This window comes from Cucurbita moschata, unplaced genomic scaffold (genome assembly GCF_002738365.1).
Source record: "Cucurbita moschata cultivar Rifu unplaced genomic scaffold, Cmos_1.0 Cmo_Scf00042, whole genome shotgun sequence".
Taxonomy (NCBI): domain Eukaryota; kingdom Viridiplantae; phylum Streptophyta; class Magnoliopsida; order Cucurbitales; family Cucurbitaceae; genus Cucurbita; species Cucurbita moschata.
Window position 1 is genome coordinate 499,399 of NW_019268558.1, and position 20,262 is coordinate 519,660.

Consider the following 20,262-nt stretch of genomic DNA (forward strand, 5'->3'; position numbering starts at 1 on the left):
ATGGTGTCAGCTTAGCTAAACCAATCAAGACACACGGGGAGATTGATAGGCCTCCAAACTTAGAAATAGATCCCTGATATCCTAGAGCCTTGAGACGTTGGATTTAGCTTTCAAAACCATCCCATACCGATTTATAAAGAGAAATTAAATATTTCATGGCCTAATATTTCTTGGCCTAGTCTTTTAAAAACTCATTTATAGAATTCCTTCACTTACATGACTCCAAATGAACGATTTGGATCAAATTCTTTGTAACAATTACAAAATAGATCGTATTACCAAGGATAAAACACTCAACTTTATTCGTAAAGTATAGATCATTTATTATTATTACTTGAACATAACCCTCTTATATGTCAACTACATACTGTTCAAGATTACATTAATAATTTTGATTTTTTTTTGTATAATGGTTAGTGTTAAATTGCAACTAAAATAATGAAAATTAAGAACCATACTCGTTAAGAAACCCCTTGAACCATTAACGGTTGATTTTATTGTTGCGTTAACTGACTCTATCGGTTGACTGTTTATCTAATCGTTGACAAAAGCTAGACCACGTATAAAATTTCTTGTTCGTGCACAAACCAATCTTTGTTCCCATCTACTATTGACAAAGAAGAATATCGGGGTGGACAGAGATTTAGAGACTTTAGGGGTGGGAAATTAAAAGTTGAATTTGATGGTGGTGTTTTAGACGTGCGGTACATATTTTGTGATGCCCAAGTGTGTGCAACAAAATACCCCAAATTGGAATCTGGCACGTGGTGGGCCCTTCTTTGAGGTCCATTTATTTTCTTTGAAGCTTACATAATCGCCCTACAAAATTAGGGTACCCTTTGGTTGGGCGGCCCTTCCTTTCTTTCTTTTTCAACCACTGATTCCATTCTTCTTTTTAACTTTTTAACCTTTTGTTTTTTGTTTTTTGTTTTTTTGTTTTTTTTACTAGGATTAAAAATGTGGAGAATATAATGAGAAAATTGAATTTGAAATTGAGTGGAGTACATGGTTAGGTAAAAAGTTGGGTTCTTTTTTTGTTTGTTGGGTTGGCATATTGATATGATTGGATGGCAATCACTTTAAAACTGTGAGAATATTGCGTAGCTTATGCAATTCAAAAGCTTAATTGACCATCCTAGAAGTCAAATATTGAACTTATTCTTTTAAGTGTAGCACTTCCATTTTTGTTCAATTATCATTTTAGATTTTTAATTATAAAAAGTTTTCATGGCATCTTTTAGTACCATAAATGTGTGGCTACAATTTAAGCTTTTATCAAAGGTATTTGACCTTTATAACTATCCATGTGTTTTGCTCTAGATTTTAGGAAGGACCTAATTTTAGAGGTATTTGACCATTTAGGAACATTTTGAAATTTTGAGTGGTTCTCTTATATGTCACAGACCATATTGAGGTCAGGAAGTTGTTCATCGGGTTCTAGCACGACAGATCTTCTAAATAACAAATCAATCTCGGAGTGAACCAACTTTTCTATTCTCATACTTTGTAAGTTTGCATAGCCTAAGTAGTGAATGAAAAGTATCATAGGTTGAGTTGCGACCTCCTCATATTTCATAAGACGGTATGACATCTCGTCTAAACACATTTATTTAAGGTTACTAGTGACTCTTCCATAGAAAAAACCATACAATCAATGTCTAGGGGCACGGCCTTGCGTGCCTACCAACTATTCAATCTACCTATATAGTCTTTTTCTCCTCTCAAGGCAGGTTTATAGTATAATGAGTCTGTTCATAGAAACCTTGACTGTTTCTACACATGATAGTGGCACCCAATTGCCTAAATGCACTAAATTATTTGGCCTAAGCTTGGCTCAACTGTACTGCTCTTGTGCTTCTACCTCTTGATAGAGTGTTAAAGGTCCGGCCTAGGATACTGGTACCGATATAGATGTACTAGAGAAGATAGAAGGTGGAGAATCTAGTGATACTCTTCTTACTACTGGGTCTATTAAGCTTTCTTATTCATCCTTGTCATGGACAACCTTGTAATTCCTTCTCATCTGACCAACTCAGTCCCTCGTCATAGAGTGATGCCTTTTTACTCGCTTGAGCATTGTTGCACATCTAAGTTGTGCACACACTATTTAGGGGTTGATATTTCTTTCATGAGTCTCTTCGTGTTCTCCTAGGCTGGCTCCTATAATAATTCATGATCATCCTAGCTGAGCCTCTTCTAGAAGTGATATCTCATCACTGGCTCATTCGAGCACATCAACCTCCTAGATTAGTGTACAAGATCCTAGGGAGCTTATTGTAAGTTCAATGAGGTGGCTAACTTTTCCTTAACCTCTCATGTACTTTCTCTACTTTCTCTACTCGTAGGTTTACATCTTATGTTTTGATTTTAGGTTAGGATTCAGAATTCAGATTTGGCACCATACGGTCTCGACAATCCCCTCCATCTACTACAACACATTATGTTTTCTACTAGCCTTATATGTTTGCTTGCCACGAACACTATCTGAGCAGTCTTCACAAGTATCACATACACACATGCGTATGGAACTAGATTTCAACTAGTCGTATTTCAGATAACATAGACGAGAGTAGGTTTCTATCATCATGATGCCTTTCTCCAAACGTTGGTAGAGTGAATCATCACTTGACCCCATTACTATTGCCTGTAATAGCCCAAAATAAATAAATAAATAATAATAATAATAATAATAATAATAATATAAATAAATAAATAATAATAATAATAATAAATAAACAAATAAAAATAATTATAAAAAATATATACCTCGAAATAATAAAAATAATAATAATTCATAATTAAATAATAAAAAGGATTACTTAAAAATAAAAATAAAAATAAAATTTACCCACCTCTCTTCACTAGCCTCTGGTCCCAATAGCATCCTCTTTCCTCAACCCACCATATCACAGTTCATCCAAAAATAAACAAAAAAAAAATGTCAGATTTGGGAAAAAGTAAAATGGTGTTTGAACAAGGATATGATGTAGTGACTCAACCCCACCATATCACAGTTCATCCAAAAATAAACAGAAAAAAAAGTAAAATGATGTTTCAACAAGGATATAATGCAGATATACTAGGAGATTTTGGTCAGTTATTACGCTAAAATCTTATCTCAGATATGATCAAATCTTCTTTCATATTTTATAGATCATGTAATAATCAGATCCCATATTCAATTAATTAGATTTTTTTATTAGCATGGGAAGTTATAGGAGATAAGGTTAGAATCAATAAAATTTTAGTTGTCAGATCCATGTAAGATAATAGCCAAACAATAGATTAAAATTGGCCAACAATATTTGTTGTAAGATAATAGCCAAACAATTATTAAAATTGGCCAACAATATTTGTTGTAAGATAATAGCCAAACAATCGATTAAAATTGGCTAACAATATTTGTTTAGAGAATGAAAATAAATATAGAATTAGAGGAATATCTTATTTACAGAATTGAAAATTACAAAGCGGAAGGAGGGAAGATCGAAGGAAGAGTTGTTGAACAAAATTTAAAAATAAAACAGGAAATATCAGAGGCATGAAACTCCATTAAATTTTGTCTAAATATCAAGAATTTTAACCCTGTGTAAATTAAAGAAATAATTTTATAGAATTCAAACTTGAAACTAATGTCATGGACTCACATAGGTTGACTTGAATTTCAAAGGACAGAATCGAACTTTCAATAAGGATATATATGTGACAACGACTTAAGCTAACTAGGTAAGTGGCTCACCCGTCATAGGTTACGCGTTAATTATTGTATGTTGGCACGTGCCCGTGGATTTGCACGTGTCATTGAATTGTATGCCAGCTTAATGTGCTTAAGTACGACCTCATGTGAACGTGAATGTATGTTATGTATGCTGCTTTATTTGATGTGATATAATATGCATGTGACGATATGTGGTTCCTGAATGATTATGGCATGATTGTACGGAATATTTGAATGTAAACAGCATGAATTGTATGACATGAAATACGGTAAACTGCATGGAAACATAACCCCGATAGGAATATGTATGATACGTAAAGAAATAAAAATGAGAATAACATGTAAGCATGAAACGTGACAAGGGGTTATGTTCATTAATGTTAAATGTAGGACTAGTGGGACCTCATGCTGATGGTGTTAATATAACACACGCGGAAGCAATTTGGATCTTAGGCACTTTTAGAACATCAATTATTGTAAATAACTAGCATGTTCATAAGTATTAAAACTTAATGAGTTTAAATACTAACCTTTTGTAGTTCAAACTCCTTTTGCCTCACGAACCGGTTTCGAACCACCACTAGTGTCTTCTCCACTATCCTCCGGCCTTAGAACGGGATTGTGGAATCCGGTGAGTGACTAAACTTGAGAGAGATTTTGTATATGTTGAAGAGAGTGTTTGTGAGAGGTTTTTCTCAAGGTTTTTCACCAAGATAAAGAAGACCTTCCATGTATCATGATCACTCTATTTAAAGAGTCATGTTTGCATGTTCATGAAAATTTGAGATCACCAAATTTTGACACTTAAAATTCCACTCAAATGTTTTGGATTATGTGGCAAGCATGCATGTTTGAGTTAACCAAATTTTGACACTCAAAATTCCACTCAAATTGTGGGGTTTATTTGGCAAACATGCAAGTTTGGTTAAACCAAATTTTGACACCTCAAAATTTCACTAACATGGATTTTTCCATTAGATGAAAGTCAACATTTTGACTTTCTTCATTTTAATTCAACGATTAATTTGAATAATGAATTTCAAATTAAAGTAACATTAAATGATTAATTAAAATATTTAATTAATATTTAATATTAATTCAAATGTCAATCCTAATCAATTCCGACATATAATTGATTAAGATATTTAAATCTTATTTAAATATCTCAGATTTTTTTTTTGTTTAATTCGTAAATAAAACAAAATTGCGGTTAAATATATCGTATATATGTAACATATATTCCCTAATTTGAATTCGAACACTTCGAACTCACTCGTCACACTGTTCTATGGTTTAGTCCGATATGAGCTAGCAGAGGGACCTAATGGGCCTATAGATCATGGGCTCCAACGATCCAAGATTAACCGGTTTAAACTCATTAACCTGATTAATCAACATTCGTTAACTACTAGGACACTCCACTATAGCCTAGTAGTTGCACTCCCCTCACTATAGATATATTTCTGTTCATCTGATATAACCATGATTAGTAAGTCGATCCTTCACAGGTTGTTCGTAACTAAAGCTGGGTCAATTTACTGTTTTACCCCTGAAGTTACTTCTTGTTCCTTATGTCTCACTGATCCTCTAATGAACAATTGGTTTGTGATCCAACCAGTAAACCGAATCCCTCTTAGACCAATGAGAGGGTGGGGCCCCTTGTTCAAGACCTGGAGTCAGTGCTTAAGGGAACTACCTTTCTTCTATCCCTAAAAGTGGGTAGGAGTGAATTTCGTCTTGCACCCCACGTCCCCAGCCATTCACCCAGTCTTACCCCTGAAATGGGAGGCCTGTTGAGTCGGCGAACTAGAGCCACTCTCACCCATACAAATCTAAGGATAATTCCGAATAAACATGAGTTCATGGTTAGCTCAGGATTAAAACCGAGTTACCTAGGTTATCGAATGAAAAGAAAATCAGTCTCAACAGTAAACGACATTATAAAGTGAGAGTGGTTTTCTTCATGGTCCGATCTTATGCAATACTCATTGCATAGGACGCCCCCACTCATATATCTCCACATGTACAATTTAGTGATCACATTGTTTATATTATATACAAAAGTGGGCCGCATCCATAGTGTCCCCAAAATAAGGTACTCAGCCTTATCCTTATACTATAGATCATTTTGACTATATACTTGAACTTGATTCCCTCTTATGTCTCTACATATAGTTCAAGTAATCATACTATTGCCAGAGTGTTCTTAGTTTATTGGATTTAGATTAATGATCGTAAAGTTCACTTTATTCAATAACAATTTTTACTGAATAAACATCAATAATAACTTTATTGAAAATAGAATATATCTTTGTTTACAAACTATGAGTTTTAGGACATAAAACCCAACACATGCATATTGTGTGTTCATGCATCTGGGGGATACCCCTATCCCATCACGAGGGTACAGACGCGTACATCCAATGACAGGGCAACGATCGTTATGCTTTGCATAGCGCTGTCGTGACGGTTACTAGTTTTAACGGGTCCCGGCATAAGGGGCTCCCAGAGTATGCCCATCGGATAAGAAAAGTAACCCAGCGGTATGCGAACTAGCGGGTGAGCCCATACTCACACGTATGGGCTGTGTGTAGAGTATATGGTACACGTCCACGATTACCCATTAGGACAGCACCGTAGGGAAAACAAAACGAAACGAAACGATAGGTTCCATCATTTCATTGCGTGTGATTGTTGCATAACCCCGATAGGAGGTCACTTACTGAGTATTCTAGAAATACTCAAGCCTCGTGCTACTTTACTTTTTCAGATAAGGGCAAGGCACCCATATGACATCGACGGGGGCATCGTACACCCCGGGACCGTGGCACATGCATAGGGTAGTTATTTTTCCATTTCATAGTCTAGGTTGAATTCGGTTTGCATCATTAGTATAGGTTAGTATAGGTTGATTTGTATTTGCATAATAACCTATAGGGTAGAATAAAACATTCATTTCGGTTTTGTTCCTTTTCCTTTATCCCAATAATGTTTAATGTTCTTTTTCTTTATTTCCCTTGTAATTCTCTTTCACGAGGTAATAAAAGGCGAGTGTAAGTCACATTTATGAACAAAGCCTATTTATTGTATATTCCGCATTTCAAGATAGAGTAATGACCTTAAATAGGTGAAATTTAGGGTCGTTACAATGTGACCATGTTCTAAATCGTCCTTACAGTTGGACAAGCACGCCTTCTGAGATAAATTTATGGAACCATCGTCAAAGGCAATGTAACGAACCTAAATTTTACCTATTTAATCTAAGGTAATTATTATACCTTGAAATGCGGAATATACATTAAATGGGTCTTGTTCATAAATGCGACTTACACTCCCCTTTTATTACCTCATGAAAGAGAATTACAAGAGAAATAAAGGAACAAAACATTAAACATTATTGAGACAAAGGAAAATGAACAAAACCGAAATGAATGTTTTATTCTACCATATGGTTTATTATGCAAATACAAATCAACCTATACTAATGATGCAAACCGAATTCAACCTAGACTATGAAATGGAAAAATAACTACCTTATGCATGTGCCACGGTCTCGAGGGGTACGATGCCGCCGTCGATGTCACATGGGTGCCTTGCCCTTATCTGAAAAAGTAAAGTAGCACGAGGCTTAAGTATTTCTAGAATACTCAGTAAGTGATCCCCTATCGGGGTTATGCAACAATCATACGCAATGAAATGATGGGATCTATCATTTCGTTTCGTTTCGTTTCGTTTTCCCTACGGTGCTGTCCTAATGGGTAATTGTGGACGTGTACCATATACTCTACACACAGCCCATACGTGCGAGTATGGGCTCACCAGCTAGTTCGCACACGGCTGGGCCACTTTTCTTATTTGGTGGACATACTCTGGGAGCCCCTTATGCCGGGACCCGTTAAAACTAGTAACTGTCACGGCAGCACTATGCAAAGCATAACGATCGTTTCCCTGTCATTGGATGTACGCGTCCGTACCCTCGTGGTGGGATAGGGGTTTCCCCCAGATGCATGAACACACAATATGCATGAGGTCCCACTAGTCCTACATTTAACATTAATGAACATAACCTCTTGTCATGTTTCATGCTTACATGTCATTCTCATTTTCATTTCTTTCCGTATCATACATATTCCTATCAGGGTTATGTTTCCATGTAATTTACCGTATTTCATGTCATACAATTTATGCTGTTTACATTCAAATATTCCGTACAATCATGCCATAATCATTCAGGAACCACATATCGTCACATGCATATCATATCACATCAAGCAAAGCAGCATACATAGCATACATTCATGTTCACATGAGTTCATACTTAAGCACATTAAACTGGCATACAATTCAATGACACGTGCAAATCCACGGGCACGTGCCAACATACGACAATTAACGCGTAACCTACGACGGGCGAGCCACTTACTTGGTTAGCTTAAGTCGTTGTCACGTATATATCCTTATTGAAAGTTCGATTCTGTCCTCTGAAATCCAAGTCAACCTATGTGAGCTCATGACATCAGTTTCAAGTTTGAACTCTATAAAATTATTTCTCTAATTTACATGTTAAAATTCTGATATTTAGTGTTAGACAAAATTTAATGGAGTTTCATGCCCTCTGATATTCGGTTTATTTTTAAATTTTGTTCAACAAATCTTCCCTCCTCCCTCTTTGTAATTATTTTCTTCTGTAATTAGATTTTCAGTTATGTAAACATTTTCAATTCTGTAAACAAGATACTCCTCTGATTTTATATTTATTTTGGTTCTGTAAACAGATATTGTTGGCCAATTTTAATCTGTTTGGCTACTATCTTACATATTTATGGATATGTCTACTAAAATTTTATTGATTATAACCTTATTTTCTATAACTTGTTTGGCTACTATCTTACAGATTTATGAATTTGCCCACTGAAATTTTATTGATTCTAACCTTATTTCCTATAACTTCCAATGCTAACAAAAAAAATCTAATGAATGGAAAGGATCTCATTATTACATGATCTAATAAAATATGAAAAAGATTTGATCCAAATTGATTTCTTATAACCGATCTGAGATAGAATTTTACAGTAATAAGGGACCAAAATCTCTCCCTGCATCATATCCTTGTTGAAACACCATCTTACTTTTTCCCTATGACATTTTTTTATGTTTATTTTTTGATGAACTCTGGTATGGTAGAGTTGAGGAAAGAGGATGGGGTTGGGACGATTAGTGGAGAGAGGTGGGGTAAATTTTATTTTTATGGTTAAGTAATTCATTATTATTATTTTTATTTGTTTATTTATCTTTATTATTATTATTATTTCTTATTTTTATTTATTTATTATTATTATTTTGCCTATTACATACATGATGGACCTCTCCTATGAAGTCCATAGCAAATTGTAACTCTTGGGCAGCTCACGAGTGTCCATACGACTCGTCACCCCATAGCTCATAAATGACATAATGTGTCTATCGCGCTCCTAGAAGTCCATAACTTGAACTTAGTCTCTAACAAAATCTTGTAGTCATTACCTCCATAACTTCTCTCTCAAAATTGGTTAATCATATTTCTCAAAATGGCAACTTATTTCTAACTCCCTTGGGGTAATGGTCTCTTGGTGGTCGCAATTACCTGAGTGAACTATTATATTTGAGACTACAGTGCAATCTACATGCGGCAATCTACATGGACAGATGCTTGGCTTCCAGAGTTATAATCATAGAAGATTGGGTCATAGGTACCTCCAAATTTGGTATCAATCCTTTTCAGGAATCTTGTACCAAAATTTATGGGTCTAACGTCAATCTCATTCATGGGAGACTTTAAAAGCTCTATTCTATCATGAACTTCACTTTGGTAGAGTAATTGATCTTCGATCTCTATCAATTGGTCAGTCTAGGACTTGTCCAGTTGTTTTGCAGCGGACATGTTTGTGTATTAAGTTTCAAGGAGCCGACTCGACTCTAATACCACTTCTTACAGTCGTACTCTTGTCCAGTTGTTTTGCAGCGGACATGTTTGTGTATTAAGTTTCAAGGAGCCGACTCGACTCTAATACCACTTCTTACAGTCATACTCTTGTCCAGTTGTTGCAGCGGACATGTTTGTGTATTAAATTTCAAGGAGCCGACTTGACTCTAATACCACTTCTTACGGTCGTACTCTTCTAGTAGCATGACAACAATTGTGCGACACTTGTTCTAACCTAGCAAACAAGTCAGCTATGTGAGATTCAGACAGCGTGGACAATATTGGCGTATGTTCAAGCCTCATGTCATGCCTGAGAAAAATGTTTTAGATAATGTGAGCTTAGAAATACATTGAAAATAATTTTAAAGAAAACAATATTATAGGTTAAAAGCGAATAAGCAACAACCACAACTTTGATAGCATATAACTCGGGTCGAAACAATTAACCATTAATCACATCCCCTATAGTATATTTGGAATATTTTAGTCCTAGTGGGCGTAAACATGATTTTGGTGATCAGTCATACACCCTCATATTGACACAGTAAGAATAGTAAATACCTATCTAATATGAAAGATGAAAGCAAGTAAAAGGGGTTTGGAACGTTTCATGGACAACACATCTTGGACAAGAATGACTAGGACATTTAACACACGGTGACAGATAACACGCCTTGAATAAACATGACCGTAGCACTATGCAATGTTATAGCATTGTACAGCAATACTACACTGAGTAGTGATGGAAAACATAAAATAAATGCCCAAAAAATCTTTATAATTCCTGAATTTTAGTTCTTAAGAAAATTCAGTATATGTTTATGAACACCTAGCTATCAAACACGTGATTAGCTAAATTTTCTTAAGTTCACAAGCCAAGTGTAGGCCTAAACTCTTGAATTCATCTAAACCCACTTGTATTATTTATGTTAATTCTACTAATATAACCTTCATTATTAAAACAAGATAATGTTCAATCATCGGTCGATCACTCTTAAGATGGATGACAGAAAAGGAAAAACAAGAGTTGATGCACACATAAGTAAACTATTATCACTTAGCTACACATAACCGAAGGGCCCTAAAATAATATACTTTGGTGAATTTGTATTTTTGGGAGCAAAATATACATGTGAAACAAAGAAAGAAATTAACACATTAAGTTACAACTAGAAATTGAGATGATTGTTTGCATACCTTAGAATATCATCTTAGATTGCATTTTATATTTGTATACTCATAACAAATGATTATCTCCACATTCTCTAGGAATCTTGTGGGGCTATTTTTTGGAGGACCATGAGTCCTTTTGAGTGTCGTAAATCATTTTGGTCTATGATCGTCCAACTTTTGAATCTCAGATCAACTTTGAAAGGGTCAGCCAAGCTAACTGGGGCCAACTGCTTGAGGGTTGGCCCAAGTTGCATTCGGCTAACTCCGAAAGTTTATGATTATCACGACTCGATTTTTTAGGTTTTTAAAATTTGAACTACTACTAAAAACATAAAAACTAAAAGTAAATAAAATAAAAGATAAATATACGGCAAAATTTAAATTCAATAATTACAAATCTAAATATATATGACTCAAAATATAAAAAAACGAACTGACGCTCTAGAGAGACCCCCTTTGTAACTGCGCAGCTCTCGAATGTTTCTCCACCTAGATCGACAGCCTACCAACACAAAAAATAAGCAACTTACTAATAGGCTCTTATCGCATCCTTAACCTAGTATGTATCCATGAGCTTCTCTTTGGGCTCTAGGAAGTTTGGATTTGGTCACTACTTCTATCTAAGTATCTAGAATGCCTCAAAATTTTGAGTAATTCTCTAATTTGAATCTTACCCCTACGGGTGTATACCGGTTATTCAACCTTTTTATTCCTTGACTTAAAACTTGCTTTGCTTATGTAGTAGATGATCAGTGACTTGGGTTGAGGCGCGCCTCATAAAGTTCTGATGAGACAGTATGGTATTTTCTATTCTAAAAATCAACCAGGGAAGGTTAGTTAGCGGATCCTTTCATAGGTCCAAAAAGTCAATTAAGTTTGGGGTATGCAATCCTCCGTATGTTGGCCAACTATTAGGTTTACCTACGTTGTCCCACGCCCCTCTCAGGAATAGGTTTACAACATAGTGGCCCTGCTCAGGAGACTCCTTCTCATTTCCAAATGATTTAGGCACCTATCACACTACCCTAACTTGTTTGTCCTTAGTTTGATGGTACGGGTACTTGAGTGAAAGTTCAGTGATGTGGATATTAGAGTGGAAAGGGTAGTGGAGAGTTGATGACACCATTCATACTACTTATAGCCTGGCTGCTACCTTAGTCATTTTTGGATGTCTCGGAGGTTACTACGTTCTTAGGGGTGTCTAGACAGTTTAAGTCTCATCTCTTGTTTCCAAGACATTTGAGATTAGTACTACTTATGATAGTGTATACGTGCACTTTTTTTTTTTTTTTGTTAATTTTACACTAATTTATTATATACATTCACGAGCGATCAACTGTACAAGAAGAAGTCATTAAGGAAAAACATGAAATTCAACCAAGGAAAAAATAAATTTAATTTGAAGTGTTCAAATTAATATTTAATATTTCTATACATTTATTTTAAAATAATTAAGCATATTAGATACATTAATTAATTTATAATTGAAGTTTGAATGAGATTTAAATTATTTAAATATATATATGAATATTTTATGAAATTTAAACATTATTTAAATAAGATATTATTATCACGCCCGATTTTTAGGGTTCCAAAGAATCATGACTAAAATGTTTGATAAGATAAAAATACTGTAAAAAGTTTCGCGTTTAAAACAAAAGAGTATAAAATATAAATACATTTTTATTTACAAATTCAAAATAAAGTTTGAGTTTGAATATATTAGGTTCGATTAACAAACAACTTAAAACATTAAATCAGTCGAAAAGACGGTGTAGTTATGTATGACGCCTATTATAGATCCACTCCCATCCTCAAACAGCTCCTTCTTGTCACCTAAAAACATGAGAGATCTGAAATGAATGTGAGACTCAGTAAGTAGCCTATTTGTATACTTTTAGTCTTGTCCATGGTGGATGTTAGGGTACCACTATGAAAGCCCACATTAGTTAAACAGGGGAATGAAACATTCCTTATAAGGGTGTGGAAACATTTCTCTATTAGATGTGTTTTAAGACCATGAGGCTAACGCCGATACGTAACGATCAAAGCGGACAATATCTGCTAGAGGTGAGCTTTGAGTATTACAAATAGTATCAAAGCTAGACACTGGGTAGTGTGCCAACGAGGACGCTAGGCCCTCAAGGGGGCGGATTGTGAGATCCTACATTGGTTGAAAAAAGAATGAATCATGCCTTATAAATATGTAGAAACCTCTCTTTTGTGGGCGCGTTTTAAAATCGTGAGACTGATGGTGGGCCAATGCTAGTAGTGGACTTGGGGCGTTCAACCATACTCATTACTTGTCGTGTTCTTGTCCGAAGAATTTAGATCCTTAGGTTCTGTTCTTGAGTTTTAATTCTTGCCATGGTTCTAGCCCAAAGATCTTGATCCTGTGTTCTGAGTTCTTAAACTTGGTTATGTGGTTTTGAGGTTCTAAGTTTTTAGTTCTAAGAATTTGGATCTCGATCCTTGTTAAAGTTTATTGTCATTGGTTCTTAATCCTTATTATTGATTATTGTCCTTGCCCTTATTTATTGTTCTTGTTCTTGGCTCTTATTTTTAGTTTCATGTTTCTTATTTTGTTCCCTAAGACACTCTCTTTGGGATTTACAATACAAGACAGGAACATAACAATATGTGTCCAAGGCTTCATGTGCTCCAAACTACACCGCCTGAAAACCTACCTCCAAAGCTTCATGCATTTCAAATGATGTAGTCTGAACCTGCATCCAAGGCTTCATGCATTTCGTGCAATTCAGTCTGGAACCTATACTCAAGGCATCTTATCTTCCAAGTGGTGTAGTCTAAAACTTGTGCTAAGGTATCTTACATTCCAAACAATGCAGTATGAGAACCTATGTCCAAGGCTTCATGCTTTCCAAGCAATATAGTATGAATACCTACGCCCAAGACTTCATAAGTTTCAAGCAGTGCAGTCTGAAACCTACATCAAAGACTTCTTACATTCCAAGCGAAAACAGTCTAAGAGTCTACATCCAAGACTTTTTAAGTTTCAAGCGATGTGGTTTAAGTCATGAATATGTTATATCATGGGAGACCTAGGGGATTTCTTGGGTTATGAGTCTGAGGACTTTAGCCCTTGTTTTGGTTCTGAGTGGTATCTAGCACTCGTCATGTCTTAGTGGACTTTGGACTTGGGTTGTGTTTTTTTTTTCTTTTTTCCTTGATTCTTGTCCTTAAAGTGTTTTCTTAGTTTCATGGGTTCTTCCGTACTTGCTCCACTCAAGGCTTCTTACTTTCCAAGTGGTAAAGTCCCAACCCTGTGCCGAAGGTTTCTTACATTCAAAGCAATGCAGTATGGGAGCCTAGGCTTAAAGCTTTATACATTTCAAGCGGCATAGTCTTAGTACTTAATCTAGGAGGTTGATGTGCCAAGCGACATAGTCAGAAACCTGTATCCAAGACTTGTTACGGTCTAAGTAATGTGGTCTTAGTCATGAATATGTTGTATCACGGAGGTCATGGGGTTTCTTGGGTTGTGAGTACGAGGACCTTATTCCTTGTTTTGAATGGTACCTAGTAGTCTTCATGTCTTAAAGTCCATAGTGTTTTTTTCTAAATTCTTGTCCTTAGTTTCACGGGTTCTTAGTTCTTGCTCCAAAGGTTATCCTTAAGCCACAATCATGGCAAAAGACTTGCCATAAATTCTTAAGCCTTAATCCAAGCTTGAGCCTATAAACATTTCATGTATAACTCTTGTATAACATCATAAAAGAACCTAACATATTCCTTGAAGTTATTAGAAATTCATGAGTCCTTATAGGTTTCTCTGAGGTAGTTTCATCATTTCCTTTAAACCTTGACTTATATCGTTAGTCTAGATTATATCGTTAGTCTAGATTCTAAACTTGATCCAAATACCTTAAAATCTTAAGTAAACCTTTATATCTTTATATATAAGCCTTACTTGTCATTGGGGAGTTGTTTGAATCTTAAAATAGCTTACAATCTCCTACGGGCATGTTGCTCTTTTTTTTACTTAATTTTTGGTTTAGCGCGTGAAATCTTGCATAATATTTTATATCCATGAAATAGGCCATATTTAAAATCTTAGGTCAGGCATGGTAGGAGCATTATTGTTGTAATAATTCAAAAATTAAAAAAAAAAAAATTGTTCAACATTGCTTAAGGTGATAAGTGGGGGTTGGCCTACCTCACTTCATATTATTATCTCACTTGAATAGTTTGAAACCAGTCGGAGAATATACTTCTAATCATTCAAAGTCGATAAATTAGTCGGAGAATACACTTTCTGATCATTCAAAGTCGACATTTTGGTTGATCCGATTTGGGTTTGATATGCTCAGACCCTTTCCTTTTAGTTTCAACTATTCAGAAGTCTTTAATGTTAGTATGACTTCCTTTTGGTTAGTTTAAAATTTTGGAGTAAGTTTAAATGATTTATGCAAAATTAGGTGGCCTTGGCTAGTTTAAATTATTAGAAGTAAATTTAAATTATTTTATGAAAAATGAAGTGAGTTAATTCTCTACCGTAGAATGCTAACTTATAATTGTGGAATTCATTAGGTAGAATTAAATTTCAAAGAGCAACCTTAAGTGAGTGTCAAGGGGTCATAGTAGTTTCATCTTAAGACAACCAAGTAAGTGGTCTTACTGTCGGCATGGTTAGAAGTTGATGTTTGTATAATGGCACGTTTCCTGTGGTTCTGCACATATCATATGCTTGAAATGTGTGAAATGTTTATGAAATGATATGACTAGGATATGTTGATGAAATAACATAACTATGATATGTTTGTGAAATGATATGACTATGATATGTCTGTGATATGATATGTTAATATTATGACACGTGTTATGATGTGATGTGCTGATGATATGATATATATTATGGTGTAACATGTTTGGCAATATAACACATGTTGTCACATGCATTACGGTATGATACGTGCATGATATAATATGATATGTTGAAGGACATGTTATGTGCATGATATGAAATAAGACGATATATGATATGAATGATACGATATTCAACCCCGATACATGTCTTAAAGACTATGTTGTAAAATGATATGATATGAAGGAAAATGAAGTGGTTGTTTTACATGATCTATGAATGAAAATATTAGGACCTCATGCATCATTGTATGTTACATGCATCGGAGAATCTCCCCTTTTACAATGGTATGGACGCATACGTTATGAGGCAGAAAAAGGATCATTATGTTTATCATAATGCTGCGACGGTCACTATTCCTATCGAGTGTCTGACAACAGCACCAGAGAATGCTAACCCGACCAAGAAAGGAGCCCAGGAGGTGTGCAAACCGATTGGTGGGTCCATACTTGTACGTGTAAGCCGTGTGTAGAATAGTAAATACATATCCAATTACTTGCTTAGGGTAGTCACCTAAGGGAATACATATTTAAATGATAGGTCCCATTATGATTGTATGTGTTTGCATCTAACCCCAATAGTAAAGTCACTTGTTGAGTATTTCTTAAATATTCAAGCCACGGGCTATTTCTATTTCAGGTAAAGGCAACGCACCCCTATATGGCTGACAATGACATCGCAAGTCGAGACCATGACACATGCATAGGATAATTGTATTTAATTTCTTAGACTTTAGGCTAGAATAGAGTGTTTTTCCTTTTAATTTTTATTTAGTATTTCGTTAGTAGTTTTAAAGATGTTTTCGACACGTAAGTCCATGGCAGTGTTTTATGATGAGGTTTCAAATGACCATTTCTGCATAAAATGATTATGCTATGTATACAGTAGAGAAGTTGAGTAGAAATCTAGAGTCATTACAATTGTCATTTTGCACTTACCCTCATCTTAGCCTATGAACGTACTCCTATGACTACCAAACTTTATTCAACCTTAACTTTTCATATTAAGCCTTCAATTAAAAATTCATGCATAGTGAAGGTAATTTGAAAGATTATTTCACATCTCTTGATTTTCAAGTTAAAGGCTCGATTTAGGTCATCAACTCTCTATTCTTGGCTTAATTCTTTCATATCCCTTTTAGTCTTACTTTATTTAAAGTTTCCAAGTGATTCCTACAAGTAAAACTTGAGAAAAGTTTAGATGGATTACTTACCTTATAGTTAATGTTCAGGTTTTCAATTCTCAAGCTCTTTAGTAATCAAATTGCTCCAAATTTTCTTTAGTAGGTCTATTATTGAGTCAGGAGAAAAAAAAAAAATTCATGAGAACGAGATAAGAAGGGTTCAATTTGATAAGATTGTAAGGTTGGTCTAGTTTTGGCTTGGTGTGGGCGGTTCTGCATTCCCTAGTTCCACCTATGCTTGGAAATGACATTTTCTAGCCCATCTTAGTGATTTTCTCCTCACGATTCCTTCATAAAACTTAATATATAGTGTTACAAGGAAGAAGTAGAGACCATGTTCATACCTTGTCGTGGATTGGAGCTCAAGATATTAGTTTTAAAAGTTTATCGGAAAACATGTATTTCACCGGAACAAAACCTAATTTTTTTTTTATTGGTTGGGGCAATTCAGACCTTATCTCACCCCGATTCCTTCATGAAATCTCTTCATCTTCTTCCCTTCAAGCTTAAGAAATAGTTTTGGAAGTACGAATTTGAATGGTGCTCCTAATTTTGAGTTTAAATCTCTCGACCCTATATTGAGCAAAATGATACAAGTTTCTTTAGCTCACAATTTCTTCATGAAACCTTCTCAATATCACGAAGCTAACGGTATACTTTGAATAGGGCTTTATGGACCGTGGATGAAGAATTCGTTGTTCCCCCAAATTAATCCATTTTAAGCTCGTTTTGATTTTCTTTTGATTACCCTCAATCCCGACTCTTGGCCTTTATGGTCTTCATGAAAAAAAACTCATTTTCATCCCAAAAATGATTAGAACTAATTTGGAGGGACAAATTTACCTATAAGCTCCAATTATAATATAAAAAATTTCTCTTGTGGCAGCCATGGAAGTTCGAATTGGGGAAACATGTTTTGGCTTGTAAGGACCCTAAATTTCAACATATCCAAAGTCGCTACTAAATGCAAATCATAAATAGTGGGAAGTTTAAAAACCTTTCCAACATATCAGACTACTAAAAAACACTATTGGACTTACGTGTTTCAAAGCGTAACGCTGAAATTTAAAATTAAAATAAAAACAATTAAAAAATGAAATAACTTAAATAATGAAATGCAAACATCCTATTCTAACCTAAGACTAGGAATTTAAATATGCAACTATCCAATACACGTGCCACAGTCTCTCATTACGATGTCGTCGACAACTGTATATGGGCGACTTGCCTTTACCTGAAAAATAATATGGCACACGACCTGATTATTTCGAAGAAATAAGTGATCCCACTATAGGGGCCATGTTAATGCAATCACATACAATCATGATTTAGGGACCTATATCTAGCTCATCCAGTCTCGGACAAATTGGATGTATAGTACTTCCCTACACACGACCCACACGTGTGAGTGTGAATCCTTAGGGTGCTCACACACCCCCTAGACCCTCTAGTCAAACTAATCTGTAGCGACGTCTGGAGTTCAGCAGAGCCCCTAGTGTCATGCGCCTCATGAACACTCTCATCATCATATTGTGTGTATCTGCACTCATCATCATACTTTGCACGTCCACACTCATCATCTCTAGGGGAAGTAAACCTATACTTATGAACATATAATATGCATGAGGTCCCTCTAAATCCGATCATAACGTCTCTTCTAACACAATCCTCTAGCCTCATCTCTTTGTTAATCTAGGTAACACATGCTCGTGGATATTTATATTAGTATCATTTTCATGCTCTTAGGGTTGTGTCTTAGGTCGATCTAATGACATGATGCAATATCACAATCATCATCGTATAACATGCTTAATGTGAAAAACACGATGCAACATCATACTCATCAATAAGCCATTAAGTGCATCAAATATAACATGTGCGTCATGCATCGAAACATAAATCACGTACATATAACATGCATCACAACTCAAGCATCATACTCATACATCATCATGCTCGTGAATAAAACTATAATGCAAAAAATTCTAGCCTATCCTATAGTAAGGTCACTTACTTGGTTGGCTTGGCCAAAGTACTCCCCAAATAGCTAAATGTAAGCTCCCGTCCCTTGAGAGTTGTTCCAACATTGTTGGGGTTTGTTTCCTATCACACCATTCGCCACCTTCCCTCACTATTTCGCAATTAAATTAATAATAATTTAATAAATATGAAATTCGGCTCTAAAACGGCCTCAATAACCTTAATTGAGGCAAAAAATGATTCGAGAGCGTCAAAACATGGAAATCAAGCTAAAAACTAAAAAGCTAAGTCAGATAAGCCGTTTTGCCACTAGAGGAGCCGCTGGAGCGTCATTAGAGGTCGCCGCGAACCATTTGCACCAAGGGAGTGCCTGTGCCATTGGGCGCCACGTGGTAGCAACAGGACATGCTGAGTAGTGCGAGTGGCATCGGGTCAAGGCTGGTTTGGGTTGGCTCGCGAGTTGTTGGTTGTAGGTGTGGGCTGTTGGGCTTCAGTTCCCGAGCTGGGCCGCAATCTACTGGGTTGGTTTGAGTTCTGGGCTCTCAAGTTTACAAGGCTGGGTCGTAGTGTAACGACCCAAAATTTTCTACTTAATTTAAGGTCGCTACTGTATACGTACCATAAACATTGAATGCGGAAGACTTCATTTAAATTCCATAAAACATAACCTTTAACTTAAAACACAGCCATGGACTTGTGTGTTTCGAAAACATCTTTAAAACGACACAATAAAAGACCCGAAATAAAATAAATGAGCATTTAAGTTTAAAACATCCTATTCTATCTTGAGTCTAAAAAAATAAATACCACTATCCTATGCATGTGCCATGATCTCGAGTTGTGATGCCGTCGTCAGTCGTACAGGAATGCCTTGCCTTAACTTGAAAAATGTAGTAGCACATGGCTTGAGTATTTAAAGAAATACTCAGTAAGTGACCCCACTATTGGGGTTAAATGCAACAATCACATGCAATGAAATGATGGGACCTATCTTTCGTTTTTTCTACGGTGCTGTCCTAACGGGTAATCGTGGACGTGTACCATATACTCTACACACAGCCCATACGTGCGAGTATGGGCTCACCAGCTAGTTCGCACACCGCTGGGCCACTGTCCTTATCCGGTGGGCATACTCTGGGAGCCCCTTATGCCAGGACCCGTTAAAACTAGAGCCGTCACGGCAACGCTATGCAATGCATAACGATCGTTGTCCTGTCATTTAATGTACACGTCCGTACCCTCGTGATGGGATGGGGGTATCCCCCCAGATGCATGAACACACCTAATGCATGAGGTCCCCCTATTTCTACATTTATCTTTAATGACCATAACCCCCTTATCACGTTCCAGGCTTCATGTCA